This window comes from Hippopotamus amphibius, unplaced genomic scaffold, assembly GCF_030028045.1.
Source record: "Hippopotamus amphibius kiboko isolate mHipAmp2 unplaced genomic scaffold, mHipAmp2.hap2 scaffold_292, whole genome shotgun sequence".
Lineage (NCBI taxonomy): Eukaryota > Metazoa > Chordata > Mammalia > Artiodactyla > Hippopotamidae > Hippopotamus > Hippopotamus amphibius.
The window spans coordinates 27,501-50,000 of record NW_026648411.1 but is presented as its reverse complement, the minus strand read 5'-3'; positions in this window follow the sequence as shown (position 1 = coordinate 50,000).

Genomic DNA, 22,500 nt, shown 5'->3' with positions numbered 1-22,500 from the left:
CCGTGCCGCCGAGCGGCCTGTAGGCTCCGTGGCCGCGGGCCGCCGAGCGACCCTCGGGCCGCGGGCGCCCGAGACCATGCCCGCCGGCCACCGAGCGCCCCTCGGGATGCGGGCGCCCGGGACCCGGGCCGCCGAGCGGCCTGCAGGCTCCGTGGCCGCGGGCCGCCGAGCGACCCTCGTGCCGCGGGCTCCCCGAGACCCGGGCCGCCGAGCGGCCTGCAGGCCGCCGGCTGCCGGCTGCCGGCCGCCGAGCGACCCTCGGGCCGCGTGCCCCCGAGAGCCAGGACGCCGGGAGACCGTCAGCACGCGCAGACTCGGGCTGCGCAGCCCCGGGCTGCCGGTGGACCCGCGGGCCCGCGGGACCCCGGTCAACCAGCAGGCCGCGCCGTCCCGTACCGCCGGGTAACCAGCACGGCGGCGGTCCCAGGCCCTCCACGCCCGTGCTGCCGAGCGGTCTGCAGGCCGCGGGCCGCCGAGCGACCCTCGGGCCGCGGGCGCCCGAGACCATGCCCGCCGGCCGCCGAGCGACCCTCGGGCCGCGGGCGCCCGAGACCCGGGCCGCCGGCCGCCGAGCGACCCTCGGGCCGCGCGCGCCCGAGACCATGCCCGCCGGCCGCCGAGCGACCCTCGCGCCGCGGGCTCCCCGAGACCCGGGCCGCCGAGCGGCGTGCAGGCCGCGGGCTGCCGGCCGCAGAGCGACCCTCGGGCCGCGGGCGCCCGAGACCATACCCGCCGGCCACCGAGCGCCCCTCGGGATGCGGGCGCCCGGGACCCGGGCCGCCGAGCGACCTGCAGGCTCCGTGGCCGCGGGCCGCCGAGCGACCCTCGGGCCGCCGGTCGACTTGCAGGCAGGTCGACCAGCCGGCCGCGGGCCGCCGAGCGCCCCTCGGGCCGCGGGCGCCCGGGACCCGGGCCGCCGAGCGACCTGCAGGCTCCGTGGCCGCGGGCAGCCGAGCGACCCTCGGGCCGCCGGTCGACTTGCAGGCAGGTCGACCAGCCGGCCGCGGGCCGCCGAGCGCCCCTCGGGCCGCGGGCGCCCGGGACCCGGGCCGCCGAGCGGCCTGCAGGCTCTGTGGCCGCGGGCCGCCGAGCGCCCCTCGGGCTGCGGGCGCCCGGGACGCGGGCCGCCGAGCGACCTGCAGGCTCCGTGGCCGCGGGCCGCCGAGCGACCCTCGCGCCGCGGGCTCCCCGAGAGCCGGGCCGCCGAGCGGCCTGCAGGCCGCGGGCTGCCGGCCGCCGAGCGCCCCTCGGGCTGCGGGCGCCCGGGACCCGGGCCGCCGAGCGGCCTGCAGGCTCCGTGGCCGCGGGCCGCCGAGCGACCCTCGGGCCGCGGGCGCCCAAGACCCGGGCCGCCGGCCGCCGAGCGACCCTCGGGCCGCGCGCGCCCGAGACCCGGGCCGCCGGCCGCCGAGCGACCCTCGGGCCGCGCGCGCCCGAGACCATGCCCGCCGGCCGCCGAGCGACCCTCGGGCCGCGCGCGCCCGAGACCATGCCCGCCGGCCGCCGAGCGACCCTCGGGCCGCGCGCGCCCGGGACCCGGGCCGCCGGCCGCCGAGCGACCCTCGGGCCGCGCGCGCCCGGGACCCGGGCCGCCGGCCGCCGAGCGACCCTCGGGCCGCGCGCGCCCGAGACCATGCCCGCCGGCCGCCGAGCGACCCTCGGGCCGCGCGCGCCCGAGACCATGCCCGCCGGCCGCCGAGCGACCCTCGGGCCGCGCGCGCCCGGGACCCGGCCCGCCGGCCGCCGAGCGACCCTCGGGCCGCGGGCGCCCAGAGACCCGGCCCGCCGGCCGCCGAGCGACAGCACGTGCGGACTCGGGCTGCGCAGCCCCGGGCTGCCGGTGGACCCGCGGCCGCCGCTTGACCCGTGTATGCTTGCTGTTCATCTCCTGGAGATTCCTGCACCAAGCTGATTGAATGAGGAACATGGAAGCACTGTATATAGGCTTTGCATTTTTCTCTTCGTTTCCTGTACTTTGCCTTCGTTTCCTTTGCGTGTGCTCTATTTTATTGTACATGTTATATTGCTTGTTATTTTTTTATTCATTTAAGGTAGGACCGCTTTTATGCGTTTCTACACCTCCCCGCCCCCCCCCCCCCCCCCCCCGCCCCGCGTCTCCCTCCTCTGGTGCCCGCCCCAAATGAGGTCGCATCATCTTTCATAGTGTACATCCTGGGCCAGCATAAGCTTTCCAAGAATAAAATGCCCCCCCGCCTTTCCTTCCCAAGGACACCACGAACACCTCCTGTCCTGTGCAGTGCTTTTTCACCCACCGCCAGCAGAGGGCCCTCTCTGACAGACCCAGGAACTCCCCTGCTCCGAGTCATCCAGGAGAGGCTGTTCCGTTCTGTGTGAAACGGGTGGGGTGGGCTGATGAGACATCATTGCTTAGAAGGCCATCGGGTTCACCGGTTCGGTGGCAAGAGAGAACATCCTCATCCTCCTTGAGGTTGACTCGGAAGGTCTTCGGGCCCGCAGGACACCGCCCCCAAATGGGCCTCCGTGGCATAGGGAGATTTTGCCATGCGAGGTGACAACAGGAGGGGAACACGGACCCTCCTTTCCTTCTCCCGTCTGAAAGCAGGAAGAAAATCTCTCACGGGAACAGGGTGGTGGAGGGGGCGGCCGGGAGGTGTAGAGATGAGGACTGACTGCTTTCCTGTCTTAAGAAATCACGAATCATCCAAGTGGGACCGCTCATAACACACAGAGGACAGAAGTGTGGACGAGATGAGGAGAATGTGTAAGGGAACGTCTTCCACAAGAACTCTTTTCCATAGGCCGACTTCAAGACTTTCCAACATCTCTAGGTTTAGGGGTGGACTGAGTGCCATGAAAGAATGGACATTCAGCAGCCTGTCTACATCATCTCCAAAGAAGGGAAAATGCTGAAACGTCCCTAGCTCCACAAGCCTAAGGGTCTCCCTGCTCCGGAGAGTTGGAGCATATGCGTGCTTCCATGCCTACACAGATCTTGCGCTTTAGGGAAACCACAAACTAGGCAGGAGCCTGGACTTCTACAAGGCAGTCCATGTTCACACGGGTCACTGTGGTTGGCTTCCTTACTTTCATTGGATTGGATTGGGGTGGGGTGGGGTGGGGTGGGGTGGGGGGCGGGGGGGGGCGGTGACAAATGTCCAAGGATGAGGCATCCTAAAGAAGGAACGTGTGTGGTCCAAGCTACCCGAGGTCGCCATCCTCATTGTAGGAAGAGGACCTCTTTGGGGAGTGTGGGGAGGGGGGAGGCAAGGTAGAAGGTATGCAGATAAGGTTTGGGGGAGGGAAAAAAAGACATTTCGGTCCTAAAGCTAGTCATTTCGAAATGGGAAACAAAGGACACAAGGGAAAAGCTAAAACTGGGCACAGGCGATTGGAAAAGGTTTCTGAGGAGAAGAATCTTCGGAAAGGAATGGGAACCGTGGTCAGGACTGCTTAAGATGAGGATGGATTCAAGGACACACATGAGTGTTCGTATCAACAGGAAACCAGTGCAAAACTAGAATTCAGTTTTCTGTCTCTCGGTGAAAAAGGCCAACTTTGGGCTCGGGCTTGGGTGTTTCTTCTATTGCTCTGCTCTCTCCGTCATGAGAGAGAAAGCTTTCCTTCCTTTTTCCGGAAGGAAGGAAGGAAGGAAGGAAGGAAGGAAGGAAGGAAGGCAGGCAGGCAGGCAGGCTTATGTCTTCTAAAAATCATCACTTCTTTTCTAGGTTACCTTTATCAGGTCTTGGGGGACTCACGTGGACTTAGTCCTCTTGATATTCAAAGAGCCAGGGTTGGCTCACAAGGAAAGAGGCTTCTCTCTTTGCCTAGCAAGTCTTTCCCTGGGATGTGGGTGACGTGGCTAAGGAGGCACTGTTCCCCAGTGACCTATCTAACTGTTTTACACTCGTTGGGGTATTTTGGACACATTTGCCCCCAAACCGAATGACACATGAAGTCTTTTGCACTTAGAATGCATGTTGAGAGAGGATCCAAGAGGAGAGGGCCTAGCTCAAGAATGTGTTCTCTCTCCTTCGAAAGCAGAGCCATGAAACGGAGTAGGCTTCCTGGAGAGGTTTCCTGACATGGGAAGCGTTGTCGAAGAGGAAGGAACGTGAAGCCTTCTTTGGCTTGTGTCTATACACGGGTGTGTTCCAGCTGCTCTGGAAATGATGGGATCCTTCTTCTCTGCCCTGGCATACAGGGTTTTCGGTCGTCCAAATGGAGGCTCACACGACAGGGACTGAGCCCAGTATCAAGGAGATATTCCACCCGAGTTTCATGCCGAGGCGGCAACAACAGCCTCTTGAAAGATGATGGGGGGTGGGGGGGGGCCACACGTGGATCAATTCCATTCTGTCCATTCAACAGAGGGTCGGGGCTACAGCAGACCCCAGAGAGGGACAGCAGACCCCAGAGAGGGGCAGCAGCCCGGCCGGCCACTGGGTCTCCATGTCTCAGGCTTCCTGGGGAACCTCACCCCCCCCCCCAGGTCCCCGCCGCCCCCCGCATTCCGCCACCCACCTTGGTGCATTTCGAATGGCTCCAATTGTAAATAGATGCTGGTGGGAAGATTTCTACAGGTTACCTGCAATGGCTGACCTGTCATGCTTGTCACCCTGGGGGAAAACAATTCTCTTTGTCCCCAGAGGCGTCAGACCTCCTCTCTCAGGAACCCCTGAGCCCCGGCCACTGGACTTCACTCCACTGGCACGTAGTAAGGGTCATCCAAACGTTCCTGTGACGGTGAGTATGGTTTCCATGTGGGTTGAAGCCTTCCCTTGCTGCAAGCCTTCTGTCCTCACCATGGCATAGAGACGGTTAAAAAAAAATTGTGTTTGCCACTTTGGGTATACCTTCCACAGCCTGCAGTGATCAAGGCACCCACTTCGCTGGGCAAGTCCTATGAGCCTTCACAAAAGCTCTTGCAAACTTCTTGGGACCATCACTTTTCCAGTCACGCTCAATCATCAGGCAAGATTGACAGGGCCGATGGGAAAACTGGACTCCGAGAAGAACGAGTGACCTACGTGGGGCTGAATGAACTGAGGACTAGGATGATAGTGTGTGTATGACTACTTGTCTACAATAGGACTGATTGGGGAAGCCGCTGGGGGCGGGGGGGGGGGGGGGCAGGGTGCGGATACCTTAGGAGCTTGGGATGAACATATACACATTCCTATACGTAAAGTGGATAATCAACAAGCTCTTACGACTTGGCACAGGAAACTATACTCAATACTTTGTAATAACCTGTAAGAGAAAAAAAATCTGAAACAGAATCTATATCTATCTATCTATCTATCTACCTATCTTTCTATCTAAATCACTGTGCTGTACACCTGAAACTGCACGACATTATAAATGCTTCCATTATTTCAAACAGAAAAGAATCTCCTAACCTGAGTGAGAGAGAGAGAGAGAGAACAGGACGGATTGTGAAATCTTTTCTTTTCCAGCTACAAGGGAAAATGAAAACAAACAAAACCCAATTTATTTTAAAAGTTGGACATCCATTTGGTGACTTGTACCCTTGTCAGCAAAATGGAATCACTTCTCTTTTTCTCCCTACCTGCTCCGTCCAGAATTCAGAAACTCTCCGTGAGGCTCCTTATTTCTTTGGCAAGAGAGTCACTTGCACGCGTTCCTTAGAGGCCCACGTTACGTTTCCATAAAACGGGAATACACACTTGTGGATATGAGATTCTGGTGCTATTCATTTTCCTTAGGGTGTTGCTTTTCACCTGAAAACCGGACTGGATCCTGAAGTCTTTCAAGTTGCCCCCAATATCTGGCTACAACTCTCTCCATGAATGTTTCCCACTTTCGCCCACCCTTTTGACTTGGCATCACTGACAACGAAAACGGCCCTTTGCCTGAAGCCCTACAGACCGAAGCTGCAGGACTTGGTGAAAACTTTAGAGACATGGCCACCACAGCTCCTGTGGAAACCATCCTGGTGCCTGTTTCTGTGAGAGCCACTCTGAAAGTCGAACCAAACACCCGACATCATCACAGCCATTTCAAACTGCTAAAGTTGCTTCCACCCTAACATCTACAAATCTTCTTCACTGACACCGCCCCCCACACGCTCCCCCCCCCCCCCCCCACTGGTTTATAATCGGCTCCAGTGATGGACCTTTGTCTTCCTTTGGTTTCCATACAAGTGCCTCTTAGGAAATAACCTGATTGCTTGCACCACAGGCCTAGTTTTTGGGAGCCCATCAACATCACTGCCTCCTGAGAGGAGATATGATAACTGTTTCACAGAACCGACCTGTTCTCAGAACTCAGAAACAGTTTCCATGAAATGGAGGCCTCTACTAACCTATTTTCTCCCTTTCCCTCCCTCCCCGCCTCCCTCCCTCCCTCCATCTCCCTCTCCCTCACACACACACACACACACACACACACACACACACACACACACACACACACACACAGTCACCAGGTCAGCTTTCAATATGTTCAGAGTAGGCCGCCCCAAAATGTGTCTCCTTGAATTCAAGTCGCTTAAGAACTGGACAGCACAAGACCGGACATTCTGGCCCTCCTTTCTGTCCTCCCACAGCAGAGCACGATCTCAAGTTAAGACGTTTGCTTCCACGCATGTCCGTGATTCTCAAATGGTTTAGTGGGGTTTCCTGGGTTAGGAAAAAGAGGGGACTCCTATTTGCCTGAGACAAGGAGAAGTTCTCACACAACCTTCACCCATCCCTCCCTCCCTCCCTCCCTCCCTCCCTCCCTCCCTCCCTCCCTCCCTCCCTGCAGTTTGGAGGGGGCAGCCTAAGGGTGGGGAAATTGGGGAAGGAAAAAAAAAAGCCGTTCGATAAAGGGGAGCTCGAGGCAAAGTCAAAGGCTCCCGATCTGACCGGAGAGCATTCTGCATTTGAATGAAGCGATTGAACAAGGCCCTGCGGAATGAAGCGTCCGGACTTCCCCTCCCCCTCTCCCGGCAACTATCAGCCCTGGCGACTTGGGAAGGAGCGAGCGGTGGAGAAGCGGGCGGGGGCGGGGGCGGGGGCGGGGGCGGGACCAACAGACAATAGCCGCTGCCTGCCTGCCTGCCTGCCGGGCTGAGGCCTGAGGGCTGCGGGCCACGCTGGTTTCTGCAACTCAATCCCTTCCAGGAAGCACCTGTGATGACTGCTTGGCAGGGAATGGTCAAAGCTGAACTCTCTTGGCCTATTTCTGAAAAAGGCCTGAGTCTCAGCTACGACAGATTTTCTGGATTTCTTGGCCCATGCGCAGACCCGCACCCTCCCATCCTGTCAGATCCTTTGTACCCACACCTCCCCTGGGAGAGTTCGTTGGCCTCGTCTGGAACATGAACAAGCAAAACCAAACATAGTGTGACATGATGTATTGGTCTTTATTGAAAAGAAACGTGCTCCTCTCGCACACCTGAGGGCAGGAAGCAAAGGCACGTTCTCAGCAGGACGGGGGACAGGGAACCCGAACCCAGGCCGGTCAGCAGTGGCCCCCTGCCCCCCACCGCCCCGCCCTCCCCATCCCCGTCTCTCCCAGGCCCACGTGGGGCCTCCCTTCCCTGCCTCTCTCTGTGCCCCTCGTCTCCAGCTCCCCCAGCCCAGCTTCCGCACCCCCCCCCCCCCCCGGCCCCGGGAAGGGGAGGCATGTCTGTCCCAGCTCCAGTTCTGATATTTCACTTGTGAAACTTCCCTAGGCCCAGGTGCCAGCTTGCCGTCCTGCTGCTTCATGTCCGTCTCTATCAGCCATGCCCAAAGGGCACGGGAAATTATGGACAGCAAATAGCACACCTAGACGGTGTGTGCGTGGGGGGGGGGGGTGTCCCTTCTCCAGGAAGCAGTGAGGGAACAAAAGGAGGCCTGGGGGAAGGAGTCCTGGGTGCCTATCATCGCGCCCCCGCCCCCCCACCGCCCCGCAGAGCACCATTCATTTCCATCTCCGCATCTGAAGGACACATAGTCCTGGTTGAAGCAACTTGATGAGGATTCCCCTCCTAACGACGTGACAGAACCTATGAAGAACTGCACTCCTTGAATCCATAAATGCTAACGGGATCCAAGGAGTTTTCCATCAATGGCAGAAAAAGAAATGGTCCTGAACATAATAACTGCCAAGTATTCCTCTAGACGGAGGCATCATTCACTTTTTCTTAACTTTTTTTCTTTTCATGTTTTACAATAAACTGTATATATTTAGAGTGTACAATTTGGTACCCCAATCTTCCAATTCATTCCCCCCCAACCCTCCCCGCTTTCCCCACTTGGTGTCCATATGTTTGTGCTCTACATCTGTGTCTCTCTTTCTGCCTTGCACACCAGTTGATGTGTACCATTTTTCTGCAGTCCACATATATGTGTGAATATACAATATTTGTTTTTCTCTTTCTGACTCACTCTCATTCACTTGTTAACAACAGTAACGATGACGACGACAAGGACAAGGATAAGGACCGGAAAAACAACAACAGAGAGAGCACTGGGCGAGTTTTCCACTTCTTAAAGGAAGGAGGCCGTGTTCCCAGGCAGGTTGGCTCAGCTGCACAGTTCCCTCCGGTGACTATTCCTGGGGGCACCGTCGAGGTGATGCACGAAACACACAGGAGGAGGCCTTCTTGAATGTCCTGCCCAGGAAATGGGGACATGATTCCAGCAGTGGCGATGGCTGCCCTTCTCTTTAGGGTGACACACGGGCCTGATGGCACCGGGCAAACCCTCCCCTCCCTCCCTCCCTCCCTCCCTCCCTCCCTCCCTCCCTCCCACCTACCTTCCTTCCTTCCTTCCTTCCTTCCTTCCTTCCTTCCTTCCTTCCTTCCTTCTTGAGGCTCTTGGCCTCCCCACTGAAAGGAAGAGCCCAGGGCCCAGCAGCAAAGACCTTCTGCTGATCCTTGCCAGGGGGCTCTCATTTTACACACTTGAATAGGATCAGTAGACACCGTCATCTCATGAGAAGCAGAAAATATCATCTAAAAGCCTACTTTCCTGGTGTCTCAGCGTCCAGGGCTCCTCCTTCTCAGGGATCTTGTGCTCTGTAGGGATAATTCACATGCTGGGGGAGTAGGTTCCCAATAGCATCTTATGAAATGGATTACAGGATGTCTTCCTTTGAAAAAGATAAAGATTATTTGGGAAAGTTATTCATATGAAGCACATGGATGATATCCTCTCTGATCTATATATTAGAGTTGACCGTTGAACAACCAACATGGGGGATTAGGGGGGCCGACCCCACACACACCATTGAGAACCCATGCATAACTTCACAGTCCAAGCTCTGTATCGGGGCTTCCACCTCTGGGTACTCAGCAACCAGAGATCCTGCAGTGCCATAGTGCACAGCTATGGAAAACATCCCCTTATGAGTCACACACACACACACACACACACACACACACACACACACACGCGCGCGCACGTGCTCGAGCGCAGACATCTCAACTTTGTTACCCAAACGTTAGTGGTGTTCGAATAATCTTAGAAGTGATGACTGCTGTCTGATGAAATCAATGGATCCATCAATCAATCTATGACACTACACTTTGTATTTCCTAGTCTCAAAATTATTTGGAATTTGGCTCCTTAGAAGTTTAGCTTGGTCCTTCAAGGACAGTGTCAGTTGGAGAGAAAATAACATTTCTTCAAATCATGGAAGTGAAATAGTCCTGGACGCTTATGTGAAACATTAACATAATTTTTCTTCTTTATTTTATAAGATAACTGGAATTAGGAAGAAAATCTCCTCGTGAAAAACCAGGTGCTACCTTTCCTTGACTGATGATCGAAGAGGAGAAAGCATTTTCTGGGCCCATGCAACTTGAGAGAAGTTCTAACTTTTCTGGAAAAGAAAGATTCCCACCCTCCCCTTGCTCGGCCATGCTAGAAACCTTCCCCTGCCCCAAACTCTGACGTGTCCCCTTGTTTGGCCTCACTGTGTGTCGTCCGTGGGCACGGGAACACACTTGCGTTCCGTAACAGGAGAGCCTATGGAGAAAAGATCTCTGCCCACTTTCATGGGATCTGCATTGCTGGCTAGGTAAACCTAAGACATCAAAAGAAGTGCCTTGGAACACATGCTCCTTCCACACTGGTCACCTCATAGGATTCCTAAATGACTCTGGTTCAGCACTCACTCGACTTGGCTGTGTTTCTGTGCTTCCTGACCTAAAGGATCTATCTGGATATGCCACCCGATAGAAGCTGAAATAAATTCACTTTGGACGTGTGTGAATGCCGTTCATACAGAGAGTGGGGACTGCAGGGAGCTCTTGTGGATAAAGAAAAATGGGGGAACACATGTAGGCGACAGCACATAAAGTATAGAAAGATACACGAAGGTTTCCTTCGTTCGCGGGTTGGGAAGGGGGAACGACAGAACATTCCCTGCTTCTACTCTACGCACGCACGCAGGCAGGCAGGCAGGCAGGCAGGCAGGCAGGCAGGCAGGCAGGCACCGGAGTGGGGTGGGGTGGGGGGAGCTGGCTCCTTACCCCACCCACCAGGGACGCGTGCGCGTTTAAAGAGACCAGGAGGAACGTGGTGGCGGTGGCGATGAGGAAGGAGGACCACGTTCAAGGTGTGGATTTGCGGTGAGGGCTACGTGAGGTGACTAAGAACTCGGTGCAGTGAGCGGCCCATACAAGGACAGAAGCGATGGTCCCCTAATGCTTGCAGGGCCTGGCCAGGAGCATGAACGGGCGCCCGTGTCCCCAGGTTGGCATCATGACACTAGTTCATCCCTGTGAAACAGGATGTGTTTTCTGTGTTCTCCTGTCTTGACAAACACACGTCTTTACCTGTGTCTCCGTACAACGACGGTCTCTGCGTGACAGTCGGCAGAACATCCCCAGGGACAATTATCACAGAGACCTGAGGTTCTGCTTGGCTGGCAATGCTTGTGTGAATACTGCAGTGAGATACAGACAGACAGACAGACAGACAGACAGACAGACAGACACACACACACACACACACACACACACACACACACACACACACACCCCTACGTATAATTATGTGTATTTAATACGATATCTGTATTGATTTTCTGTCTCAGATGACGAATGATGCTGTCAGCCTCATGATTTTCACACAGGGTTTCTGTGTGTGTCCTACTGTCGGGACAACATAGCCGGTCTGTGTCATGGAAGCAGAGACACCGTGGGAGTCACAGGAATGAAGACCTCGTTCTAGGAACTGGACCTTCCAGAGGCCTGGGAGCAGCTGGGCAGGGCAGGGCTGGGCTGGGCTGCGGAGGAGGGGAGGGGAGGGAAGGCTGTGGCTCTCAGTCCTCTGAGTGCCCGGTGGCAGTGGCGGAGGTGGCAGTGCCGATGGAGCTGTCAGCGCCCACAGGGAAAGGTAGCCACCGATGTGCGGGGCCACAGGGGAGACATGGAGAGACTCGGGGGAAGGCACAGCTGTCCCTCGGTGGATCTGCGGCCAGGCAGCCAGGAGTGGCCTGGGCCACTGTCGTCCAGGGGGCACCAGCTGGGAACACTAGCCAGACGCAGGGCGGCGGGGGTGGGTGGGTGTGTGTGTGTGTGTGTGTGTATGTGTGGATGGACAGCCTTCCACCCTGCACCTCTGTGCCCACCTGTCACCGTGTGGGATGGCGACAGCCTGCAGAGAGCCTTGGCTGTGGCTTCACTTCCAATGCCTACATCCCATCCAGCGTTCTCTTCGCACCAGCCCTACCCTGGGGTCGCACGGGGAGGGGGAGACTCAGAAAGGCGGTTCCCAGGCTGCCCCCGCATGGAAGTCACATGAGCCTCCGGACATGGCCGTGCCACGTCAAACACGCGTCTGGAGGTAGGTCAGACTTTACATTGTGTTACGGTTTGTTTTCTTGGGAGAAGTTGTGTCTCTTAGGCCAGGAGCAACTGGAATTGTCGGTCAAAGTCCTCAGGCAGCCCTTTGACTTGGAGGCCGAGCACAAGTTTGACACGGTATGTTTCCGGTGACATGGAATTGCAGATGGCCCACGAAGCATGCTCTCGGCAATACTGCCAAGCCTGTGGTCTCACAGGGGACGGTCTCCTCGACCGAGATGTCACCATCTCGGGAGTCCGCACCTGGAGCGACACGGTGACCTCAGGACGGGCGCCCTGTCTGTGCGCCCCATCCGGATGCGCGTGGACGGGAATGGAGCAGCTCTGGGAACGGTGGACGATGCCAGCTCTTGTTCTTCTGCTCTGCTGCCTGCCGTGCACGGCTGTGGAGAGGGACGCGCCGCTGTGGAGAGGGATGAGCCGAGTCCAGTGTCTCTGAACCCACCCCAGGCAAAGAGGAGCAGGACAGTGGGTGTGGGCCCTCCCTCGTGTGTGGCCAGGATCCTGTGCGGGGGGAGAGTCCCTGGCCCTCCCGCTGAGAGGAAGGTGCGAGAGGTGGATCGGCGGCGGCGTCTTTCCTCGGGGCCCCAGAGCTTCTGCGGCTCCGATCTCCCCTCTTCACAGTTCTAGTTGGCGCCCGCCCCAGCACAAACCTACCTGAGAGCTTCCCTGGTATCCGGAAGCGATGGCTTTGTGTTTTGAGGACGCAAGGGGAGAAAGAGCTGAGCAAAGCTTTTCCCTGGAACCTGAGTGTCTATGGGTGTGTCTGGCCCATCACCAGCGAGCGTGCTGAGTGCCACTTCCTGAGGGCAGGTGCTCTTTAAGGAAAGTATGGCTTCGTATCTTTGTGACACGCAGGCCCTTCTAGAATGTGGAGCGAGTTTCTCAAGAATCCCAGCAGAATCCCAGGTGCTGTGGAGGCTAGGGCCTCAAAGGTCCGGCTCCATCCCCTCTCTCCATCCTGGCCTGGCCTGGCCTGGCTGGGCCCCTAAGGACCCTGCTGGCCTCTAGAGTGGCCCCTGCTTCTCGGTTGGTTTCCACGCTGCTGCTCACAGAGCCATCTTCTCCAAAGGCAGCCGACCGCCGTATTCCTTCCGTGGAGGCCTGGCACGGCTCTCCTCGGCTTGGATGATAGCATGAGAGGACTGACAAGCTGGGTCCTTCCTCCAGGGCTGACCTTTTACAAACTCCGCCTTGAAGAGGGGTAAAGTCAGCATGTCATTCTCACGTGTAAGATGGGACCCGAGGGGCCCGTTCCTAGCTCTACCACTTGGGAGAGTGGGGGACTCTTCCGTCAAGGAAACGGAGAGCTCATACTTGATGGTGCGGTTGTCAGAAGCCTTTTTCTAAGCCTCCCCTGGCCCCACCGTGTCAGAAAGACGTGTCCCTCCACCTGCCGGGGACTTGATGAAGGAGAGTCACTCTGGTAGAAGTACCCGAAGCTCGATGACTTCACTGCCGTCTCCCTTTCTCTGGCACGGGCCCGCCCCTGGAGGAGCCCTGTCTTCACCTGGCCGTGACGGCACCGCTCAGGGGAGCTGGAGACAGGACCCCAATGAGGGCAGGTGGATGGGAGCCTGTTCAAAATGACCTACACACCCAATCTGCCGTAGACATGGTCCACAGATCGTGGACGTGCCTGTGCCCCCGAAGACATCCGTGTGGCCCCGGGCATCCGGCAGCCATCTTCTCCATGTTCTCCTGACCTGTGCTCTCGCTCTTTTCTCCGGAGCACTCGCCTGATGATTCGTGGGGGCATGAAACCCCAGCTGGCAGGAGCCAAATGATCTTCCCAACACAAGGGAAAAGAAGAGGTGGGGTCCCGCATCCATCCAATGTTTCTGTGCCTAAGAATGAGTTTCTAAGAAATCTCATCCTCCTTTAGCTCCCTTAACACCCCCCCCACCCCGGCGCCCGCCAGCCCGGGCCATAGTATAGTTACTTTCCCAGATTTCCTCCCTCTCCTCAGCAGAACCGAAGAGATTGTAGGTGTTGCCACTTCTCTGAGTCTTTCTTTGCTTTCTTAGGAGGGCTGCCCCATGTCACGTAAAACTTGGAAGACATACATGCGTGAGCATCTCTCCTTGTGATTCTAACCCAGGGAAGAGCATTTAAAACTCGAAAGGAGGCAAACTAGGGTTCAGGCACCCAGAGTTGAGCTGGGTGGCCACTGGGAAGAGAGTTCCAGACCCCTTCCTGTTTGGGGGAGGGGGAAATCTCCCCCTCTGCCCCTCTTGAGTCCTCGTGGCTGGACTCATCCTAACATGGACTCAAGGCGGATAGAGGAAGCGGGAGCGGGAACACGTGTTCGTTTGTTGTTGTTGTTGTTGTTTTACCTTCTAGCCGTGAGAAGTGGCTGAGGCGGGCAGCTTTTCGACTGTGTAGACCAAGGGACAGTACATGTGTGAGACAGGGATCAGACCGAGAGACTTAGCTTTCGGGTGCGCCCTGAGGGAAGGAAGAATCTAAACAGAGTTTGGGCTTGGGGGGGGTCCCTGAAAGAAGTCACAGTGTCTGTCTCCCTAGGCTTCTCGGCCCCAATGAATTCCCTACTTTGGGGATCGGAGCGTCCTCCTAACTCCAGGTGCAGATGCAGGGAGTGCGCCTTTCACCCGAGAGAGAGATGGATGTCTCGCTTTCAGGGAGACACAAAGAAGAGCCCGAGGGTCCCTCTTGTGTTGGCCGCCTGCTTGAGGTCACCGTCACGCCAAATGATCACTGTGCCACGGAGGTGCATTTTGGCGTGGCCTATCCTGGGCTCCACAGCCACCTCCCTGAGAACGGGTATGGTCAGAACCGTAGGAAGCTCAAGGGCGCCGCCAGCCGGTTTCAAAAACGTATCTGTCAGCACCTGCTGGCTGCAACCGCGAGGTTTGCAAGTGCCCTCCGCATAATTCTCCCCCTCCCCCGCAACGACGTCATCACTTCCAATCCTGGCGAACAATGTATGGAACCTTTGCTGGGGTTTTCGTTTGTTTCTCTTTTGTGGGGTTTCTCTCTCTCTCTCTCTCTCTCTCTCTCTCTCTCTCTCTCTCTGTCTCTCTGTCTCTGTCTCTGTCTCTGTCTCTGTCTCTGTCTCTGTCTCTCTCTGTCTCTCTCTCTCTGTCACACGCGCTCTGATGTTCGGGGCCTAATGGGAGAAATGAAATCAAGCGAGGGGTTTTGCCCTCAGGTTGCCTTGGTCTCGGGTTGACTTGTGTGCGCTGAGAAAGACGGCCTTTACTGAAGGCCCTGCGCAGACTTTTTGACACCCCCGATCCATGGAATCCTGAAGCTGTGGAACCTAGAAATCTTTCGGTCTCCTTTTGATTTGGAAATCTTCTCCTTGACAGAAAGAAGCCCATTTAAAAGAGAAAAAGAAAAAGTGGAACTGCATGAGCAGATCGGTTTTTAGATCTCAGCCGGGCGGCTGCCCGGTTCTCTGGGGAGAACTGTCTTCATCTTGCAAATCTGTACACACAGCCCACAGTGGCCTGGGATGGAGGCCAGTGGACTGGATTGGGCAGAACCTGAGACCAGAGGAAAGAGAAAAAAAATAAGAAAAATGGTGGTGGTGGTTGGGGGGAGGGGGAAGAGGTCTGCTTTGAAAAATAGGAACTGCTGGCAGGGCTCCCTCACCCCCACCCCCCCACCCCAAAGTAGGACTGTGTATCCAGGCGTAGAAATGATACTGCGCCAAGAAGGCAAGCGCTGTTGAGACTGCTGTTCCTATGATGTTACAAACCGAAAGCGATGCTTTCTGGTCGAGGCTCTCCATGACAATCTGCTAAGCAAATCACACGTTGGCTGTTTTGGACGTTCTCTGCAGTTTTCATTGGGAGTGAGGAAGAGCCGTTTGTACATGTTTTGATACAATGTTTTGAATGCTGTGGGACCATGGTATGTTTCCGCCGTGGATGAACAAGGTTGCCTTTTCCAGCTTCCGCTTGCATGGTCATTTCCTGGTCCTGACGACCCCCCCGCCCCAAGTGAGGGAGGCCTGTGTGTCTTTGTGTCCATTTAGAAGGGTTGGTGCTTGATGCCAGCATGATATCCAAATCTTGATTTTGGACTTACCAAACTACTGTTGGGAGTTTGTTTCTTGTCTTAATCTCCCTTAACTCTTGCAGTCACCTGAGTGTCCACTCTTGATTTCGCGTCTCTCTCTGCCTCTGTCTCTGTCTCTCTCGCTCTTTCCTTTTGTTGATTTCTTCAAGGCAAGCCATCTTTTTCCTCCTCCTCCTCCTCCTCCTCCTCCTCCTCCTCCTCCTCCTCCTCCTCCTCCCCCCCCTCCTCCTCCTCCCCCACCACCCTCCTCTTCCTCTTGCTCCTTTCTCTGCCCCCCTCCCCCCTCCCTCCCTCCTCCCCCCGCCCTTTTAAAATGGAAGTCTAACAGACTGACAAGAGTATATTGGTTTTCAGGTGTATACCCTAGCGAGTGGCTATGTTTACACATGGCCCAGGGATCTCCGTGATAAGTCTCGTTACTGTCTGTCACCATTCGATGTCATGACAGTAGGATGGACTCTATTCCGCCTGCTGTACATGACATCCTGCGAGTGAGTTGTTTATTTCATAACTAGAAGTGGGCACCGCTTCCTCTCCCTCACCTATTGCACTCGTCTCCCTCTTCCCCCCTCCCTCCCTCCTCTGGCCACCCCCCATTTGTTCCTTTTAGGTGTCGAGGAACCTGTTTGCGGTTCCTTCTTTGTGTTCATGTGTGTGTATTGCTGTGTACGTTCTTCACAGACATGATAGTCTCGCGACCTGAGGTATCTTGTGTAGCTCAATACCCTCTGGGTCTCTCCATGTTTCCGCGGATGGCAAGACCTCATTCCCTGGTAGGGTTGAGTCATAAACGCGCGCGCGCCTGTGTGTGACTAGGTAGAGACGTATGCACACAGAGAGCGCTATCGGTATGTCCCTAACTATGGCTACATAGGGATAGGTGTGGATACACATACACGTGTATGTATGTGTCACCCTCACCCCCTCGGTGGGCACGTAGTGGAGTTGCTGGGTCACGTGGTAGTTGTTGGTGCAGTGCTTTCAGGGACTTCTGTGCTGTTTTCCGTAGTGTCATCTGTTGTCGGGGAGCCATTCTGTCAGGCGCCAGGTGATATCTCTGAGTCCTCCAGCATGACATGGTGGTGGTCTCTCTCAGCGTGAAAAATAGGTGTCCCGTCAGGAGCCACTTTCCTCTGCCGTTTGGAACTTGCTGTCGCGATTCCAGATCCTGGGCCTGGCCGTGTATGCTTGTGCAGAGAAATGCCAGCGCTTTCTATCATACCCTCCATTTAAAAAAAAAATGGTTCTGTATTTGATGGGCTGCGTTGGGTCTTTTTTTGCTGTGCGCGGGCTTTCTTTCCGTTGCGGTGAGTGGGGGCTCCCCTTCGTTGTGGTGCGCAGGCTCCTCATTGCCAGTGGCTTCTCTTGGTGCGGAGCACGGGCTCCAGGCACGGGGGCTTCAGGAGTTGCGGCACATGGGCTCAGTCGTTGTGCCTCACGGGCTTCGTTGCTCCGCGGCATGTGGGACCTTCCTGGAGCAGGGATCGAACCCGTGTCCCCTGCAGTGGCGGGCGGATTCTTAAGCAGTGCGCCAGCTAGGCAGCCCCAGTTGTTTCTTGTATTTCAGGGAAAGGTTTCCTTTGGCTTTTGGTTTTGTCCCCGCCCCCACCCCCCAAGAAAGGTACTGTTGGTTGCTTTGTTGACAGTGGAAAACTGTGTTGCGGTTGCTGTTGGAGTGGTGGGGGTCGTCGTCCTTGTTGCTTTGTTTCCTTTGTGGGCGTTGTTTTCTGTTGGTTTTTTCTGGCTTTGTTTCCTTGTGGATGAAAATGCCTGGTCTTGGTCTGCTCTGTTCAGGCCTCCTGCCCACTTTCCCCATCGGGTTGCTTGTTCTGGGGGGGCTGCGTTGCATGAGGCCTTGCCCTGTTTTGGACAGGAACCTCTTATGGGACATGCTTGAGGTTTTCAGATGCGTGTGTGTGTGTACGTGTACACGTGTGTGTGTCTGTACGTGTACACGTGTGCATACACGTACATGTGTGTGTGCCTTTACGTACTCCTTGAAGGGCCACAGCAGTCCCAGAGCTTGACTTTGACTTTTTGGTAGTTTGGCTTGGTTTGATTTTGGTGGGACGACAGGTCACTGTGAACCTTTACTGTAAATCTCTCTCTCACACGCACGCGCGCGCGCGCGCGCACACACACACACACACACACACACACACACGCACGCACGCACGCACACTCACCACGTTGCATTGTGTAGATGTCCTGGAACGCGGTTTCTTTAGTGGATGGCTGTTGACTCGCTGCTCCCCGCCCCCCTGCCCCCGCCCGCCGGTGACTGTGGTCAGTCCATTTTGAAATCCACGTTCTGACCTCAAGGGCATGTTCCCCACCCACGCACCCATGTGTTCTCTTTGGACTTTGTCGCGGTCTGTGCGGAAATAGATGTTTGTTTCCATTTGTGTGGGGCCAGAGTGTATGTTTACTTTCGTTTCTAGCTTCCGGGCTCTGCGTATCAGCTTTCCAAAGCCCTTCCCCGTGCCAGAAGGGATGAGTTCCTGCGTCGTTCTCTGAGCGCTTGCCTGGTTTCGTTTCGCTGGTCCCCGCCTTCCCTCCCTCCCTCCCTCCCTCCCTCTCACCCTCCGGGGAGCTGGGGATCTCGCTTGTGGCACTGTGGGCGTCTCCGTGGAATTCCCCGCGCCCCCCCCCCCCCCATGGCCTGGAATCGCGTCCCCTTCCAGGCAGCCTCCCGGCGGCATCTTGCCAGCTACCCCCGCCCCCGTGTGCTGCCGGGGATCGGGACGCGCCGTGTCGTGTCGTGTCGTGTCGTGTCGGGCCGGGAGCTAGCTCCGAGGCGGACCCCTCGGGGCCGCGCGGGACGCCCGCCCCGCTCCGGGAGGAGCTCGGGCGTTTGGGCGGCCCGGCGCTCCGGCGTCCTCGGTGGCCGGCCGGCGACCGGGATCCGGCCCGGGGACGTTCGAGCCGGTTGTCGGGCGCCACCTGGCGGCCGCTTTTATATTGTCCCTTCCCTCCGGAGCTCCGGCGACCTTGTCGAGGGCTGTGACTCAGCCGCCGGGCCCGAAGCAGAGTTCCGGGAGGCGGGCGACGCTGGTGCTGGCAGCCCCGGTGGCGCCGAGGCGTAGGCGCCTCCTGCTGTCGCCTGAGATTGGGCCTGCAGATCTATGGGGCTGTGACTGCCGCCGCGCTCCCGAGCCGGGGCTGAGGGGCCGCCTGGCCGGGTCGACCAGCATGCGCCCGTGCCCCTCCGGCCGCGGGAACCCATGTCGGGTCGTGCCGCCGCGGTGGGAGAGGAGAGGGTCTGCCGCGCCCGGAGCGCCTGGGACTTGGTGGCCCGGCCTTCTCCTGGGCCGCCCTTGGGAGCGTTCGTTCCCCGACCCCCCCCACCTCCCTTTCCCGGTGCCCCCCGCGTCCCGCTCCGGAGGTGGGGACCGGCTCGGGCCGAGCGTTGAGGCCGGTGGAGGCCGCCACGGGCTCGGTGGTGGACGCGCGTGCGTCCCGGTCGTCAGATGCTTTCGGGCCGATGGTTTTCCGAGCCGGACTCCAGAGGTGAGGACCGGCCTGGGCCGCCAGCGGTGACCCGGAGAGGCTGGCCCGGGCCTGGGTGCGTTGCCCCGTGGGCTCCGGGCGTCTCCCTGGAGAAATGGGTTCAAGTCCCGATGGGTCCGGAGACGTGGACGGACCGGCCCCTGCTCGCGCAGGTGGCCGGCGAGGGTGCACCCGGCCTGTCAGCGTGCCCGCGTGGGTCCCGGTCGTCGGACGCGACTTTGTCTCCCCCCTCCGCTCTCCACCCCGAGTCCGGGCCGGGAGGTGGGGACTGGCGCGAGCCATACTGGGTGGCCCGGGGAGGGGCTCCCGGGCCCGGGCGTGGTCCCTCATGGGGCCCGCTCATCGGAGGCGGCTCGGAGGGGTGCTGTGTTTCTTTCTTGGAACCAAGTCCTGGCCCGGAGACTCGGATGGACCGGTGCCTGCCCGCGTGGGGGGACCGGGGAGGGCGTCCCCAGCCCGCTCCCTCTCCCCCGTGTCCCCGGCCCACTCTGCCACCCCTCCATCCCCGGGTCGACCAGGTGGCCCCGGGCGCTCCGGGGCAAGTGTGGATGGGGAAGTGTTGGGGGCAGGTGGCCGGACCGAGGTTCCGGGGGCCCCCGTGAACCTCGTGGGTGGGCCCCGCTGTCGGGCGCGATGATTTCTTCCGCCGGAAATGGGGCCTTTTTGCCACCAGATAGGTGCTGACACGGTGTTCTTCTGCGTCTGTCGCCGATAGACGCTGGGGCTCCGGACGCGGGCAGGACTCCGGGCTGGGGGCGGCTGTCTGACGCCCGGCTCGGTCCTTGCCGCTTGAGCTGCCCGCTTGGGCCTGCGCGCCGGCTCTTGCGTGCGCGTCCGGCTGCCCCGACCCGCGGTGCCGCCTCCGGCCTCTGGCTGAGCCCGAGGGCGGCGGGGCCAGGTGGCGTCGGGTGCTCGACCCTGTGCGCTGCCCCCGCTGCAGGCACCCGGTGGTGAGTGGCCGGCACGACCCCACCCCACAGGCTCTGTGCCCCGTGTCAGGCGTTCTCGTTCTGGGGTGGCTGGCTGCTCTTTGCCCGAGACGAAGGGGCGCCGGCGAGGCGGAAGCGGGCCTCCGTGTGATGGGTCTTCGCCGTGCCTCCCCTGCGGGCCTCCCCCGCCGTGGCTTTAGGCTGGGTGGGTCAACCGATTGATGTGGTGGTGCCACGCTCCGCTGGGCTGGGCCTAAGCCGTGCCAGACGAGGGACGGACGTTCCTGGGGGACGGGACCGCTCTTCTCGTTCTGTCCGCGGGCTCCTCGCCTCTCTTCCGCCCCGCCTGCCGGGGTGTGCGGAAGGCAGGGGTGCGGCCTCCGGCCCCGAACCCGCGGTCTCCCGCCCCCGCCTCCCAGCGTGGGCGGGGACCGGGGTCCTCGGACGCAGCAGACGCTCTCGCTGTGCCTCTTTGGCGTACGCCTCGCGAGCGGCCCTCCCCGCGGCGGGGAGGGCCGCCCCGCCGCCACGCTGCGCGCCCCCCGTCGGTGTGCGAGCGTGCCGCGCCTGGCCCTCCGTGGTGCTCCTGGAGCGCTCCAGGTCGTCCCTCAGGTGCCCGAGGCCGAGCGGTGGTGTTGTTCCCCTTTCCCAGCGTGTCCCTCGGGTCTCCGCCACCGTGGCGGGTGCCGTGAGCGGCTCTCTCTTGGGGGGGTCGAGACGGTAAGGGAGGTGCGCCCGCCTGTTCCCCCCGGCGGTGGGGCCAGGGGCCGCCTCGTTGTGCTGGTCCTCAGCGGCGTGCCGTGGGGGCCTGAGCTTGGCCGAGCGCACGCCCCGTGTGGTCCCCACTACGTGGGGGGCTGCGCGCGGGCGTGGGAGCGATCGTGGGGGCCGGGGCCTGTGAGAGAGGGGGCTGTGTCACGCATCTTGGGCGTGCTCCCCCTCGAGGGCCCGAGGGGCGAGCCCGAGGGCAGCAAGCCTTACCGAGGTCGTGCCCCGGCCCTGGCCGCGAACGCTCCCGTGGGCCGTGTGCTTACCCATACCGCAGACCCCCTCCCCTCCAGGCGACTGGAGGAGGTGTAGGCGGCTCACGGAAGCGCCTCTGCGGGCCCGAAGGAGAGGCGCTGAGTGGGGGATGACGCGCCCTCGGTGAGAAAGCCTTCTCTAGCGATCCGAGAGGGAGCCTTGGGGTACCGAACCCCCCAGCTGCCGCCCCTCCCAAGTGTGCAGTGGCCACCGTGGCGACTGCCAGAGCACGTGGGTAGACCCCCTCGCCTCCGCGGGAGGGGTGCGCCGGTCCCGCGGTGGGGCCGAGCGCCGCTCTTTGCCTACCGTGGCCCGCGCCTCCCCCCTCCGAGTCGGGGGAGGGTCCCGCCGGGCCGAGCCGAGCCGGTGTCCGAGGCGCGGGGTGGCGTGTGTGCGTGCGGGGTCGCCTCCGTTGGCGAGCCCGGAGGGGGGGACCCCCCGGTCCCGGCTCCCCAGTCCCGCAGCCACGGGGAGCCCTGCCGCGCCTGCCCTTGCCTCGAGCCGCAGCCGGCGGCGGTGTGTGGCCCTAGGTCGGGCCGCCTGGCTCGGGAGCGTTTCCCCAGGACGTGTGAGCCCTTGGGGTTGGCTGAGGTGGTGATGGATGTGTGGAGGCGACGCAGATGGATGCGCGAAGGGGTGGACGGGTTCCTCCGCTGCACGCGGGGGGAACCGTCGCATGCTAGGCCCCGGCGGCGGGGCCGGGTCGTGGGGAGGCCCTCGAGGGTGGCGGGCGCCGGCCGGCGTCCCAGGCGTTGGCGGGACCGCCCCCTGGTGTGGGGCGGTGGGGCCCCGCGCTGGTTTTCCTGGTGGCCCGGCTGTGCCCCGGCCCTTTGTCTCCCCCTGGGTGGCGCCCCCGGCCCTGCTCCGTGGCCCTGGCCGTGCGTGTGAGCCGCCCCCTCCCCGTCGCCGCCGGTCTGCCCTCGCCCCTGCCCCCCACCCCTTCCCCCGCCCGGGATCGAGCCTGGCCCTGCCCCGTGAGGGTGCCGCCCCCGGCCGCCACGGCCGGCGGCGTCCCCTGGTGGAGTGCTTGTCGGTTCCCGACGGGGAAGAAGAGGTGGGCGGTGTGGGGGCGCGCCGGTGCGCGTGCGGGAGAGTGTTGTCGCGGGCCGGCCGCGGCTCTCCGGGGTCGGCGGTGGCGGCCGCGAGCCCCTGCGGGGAGGTCCCACGGGGGCCCGAGGAGGCCAGGCGCCGTCGTGCGTGCTG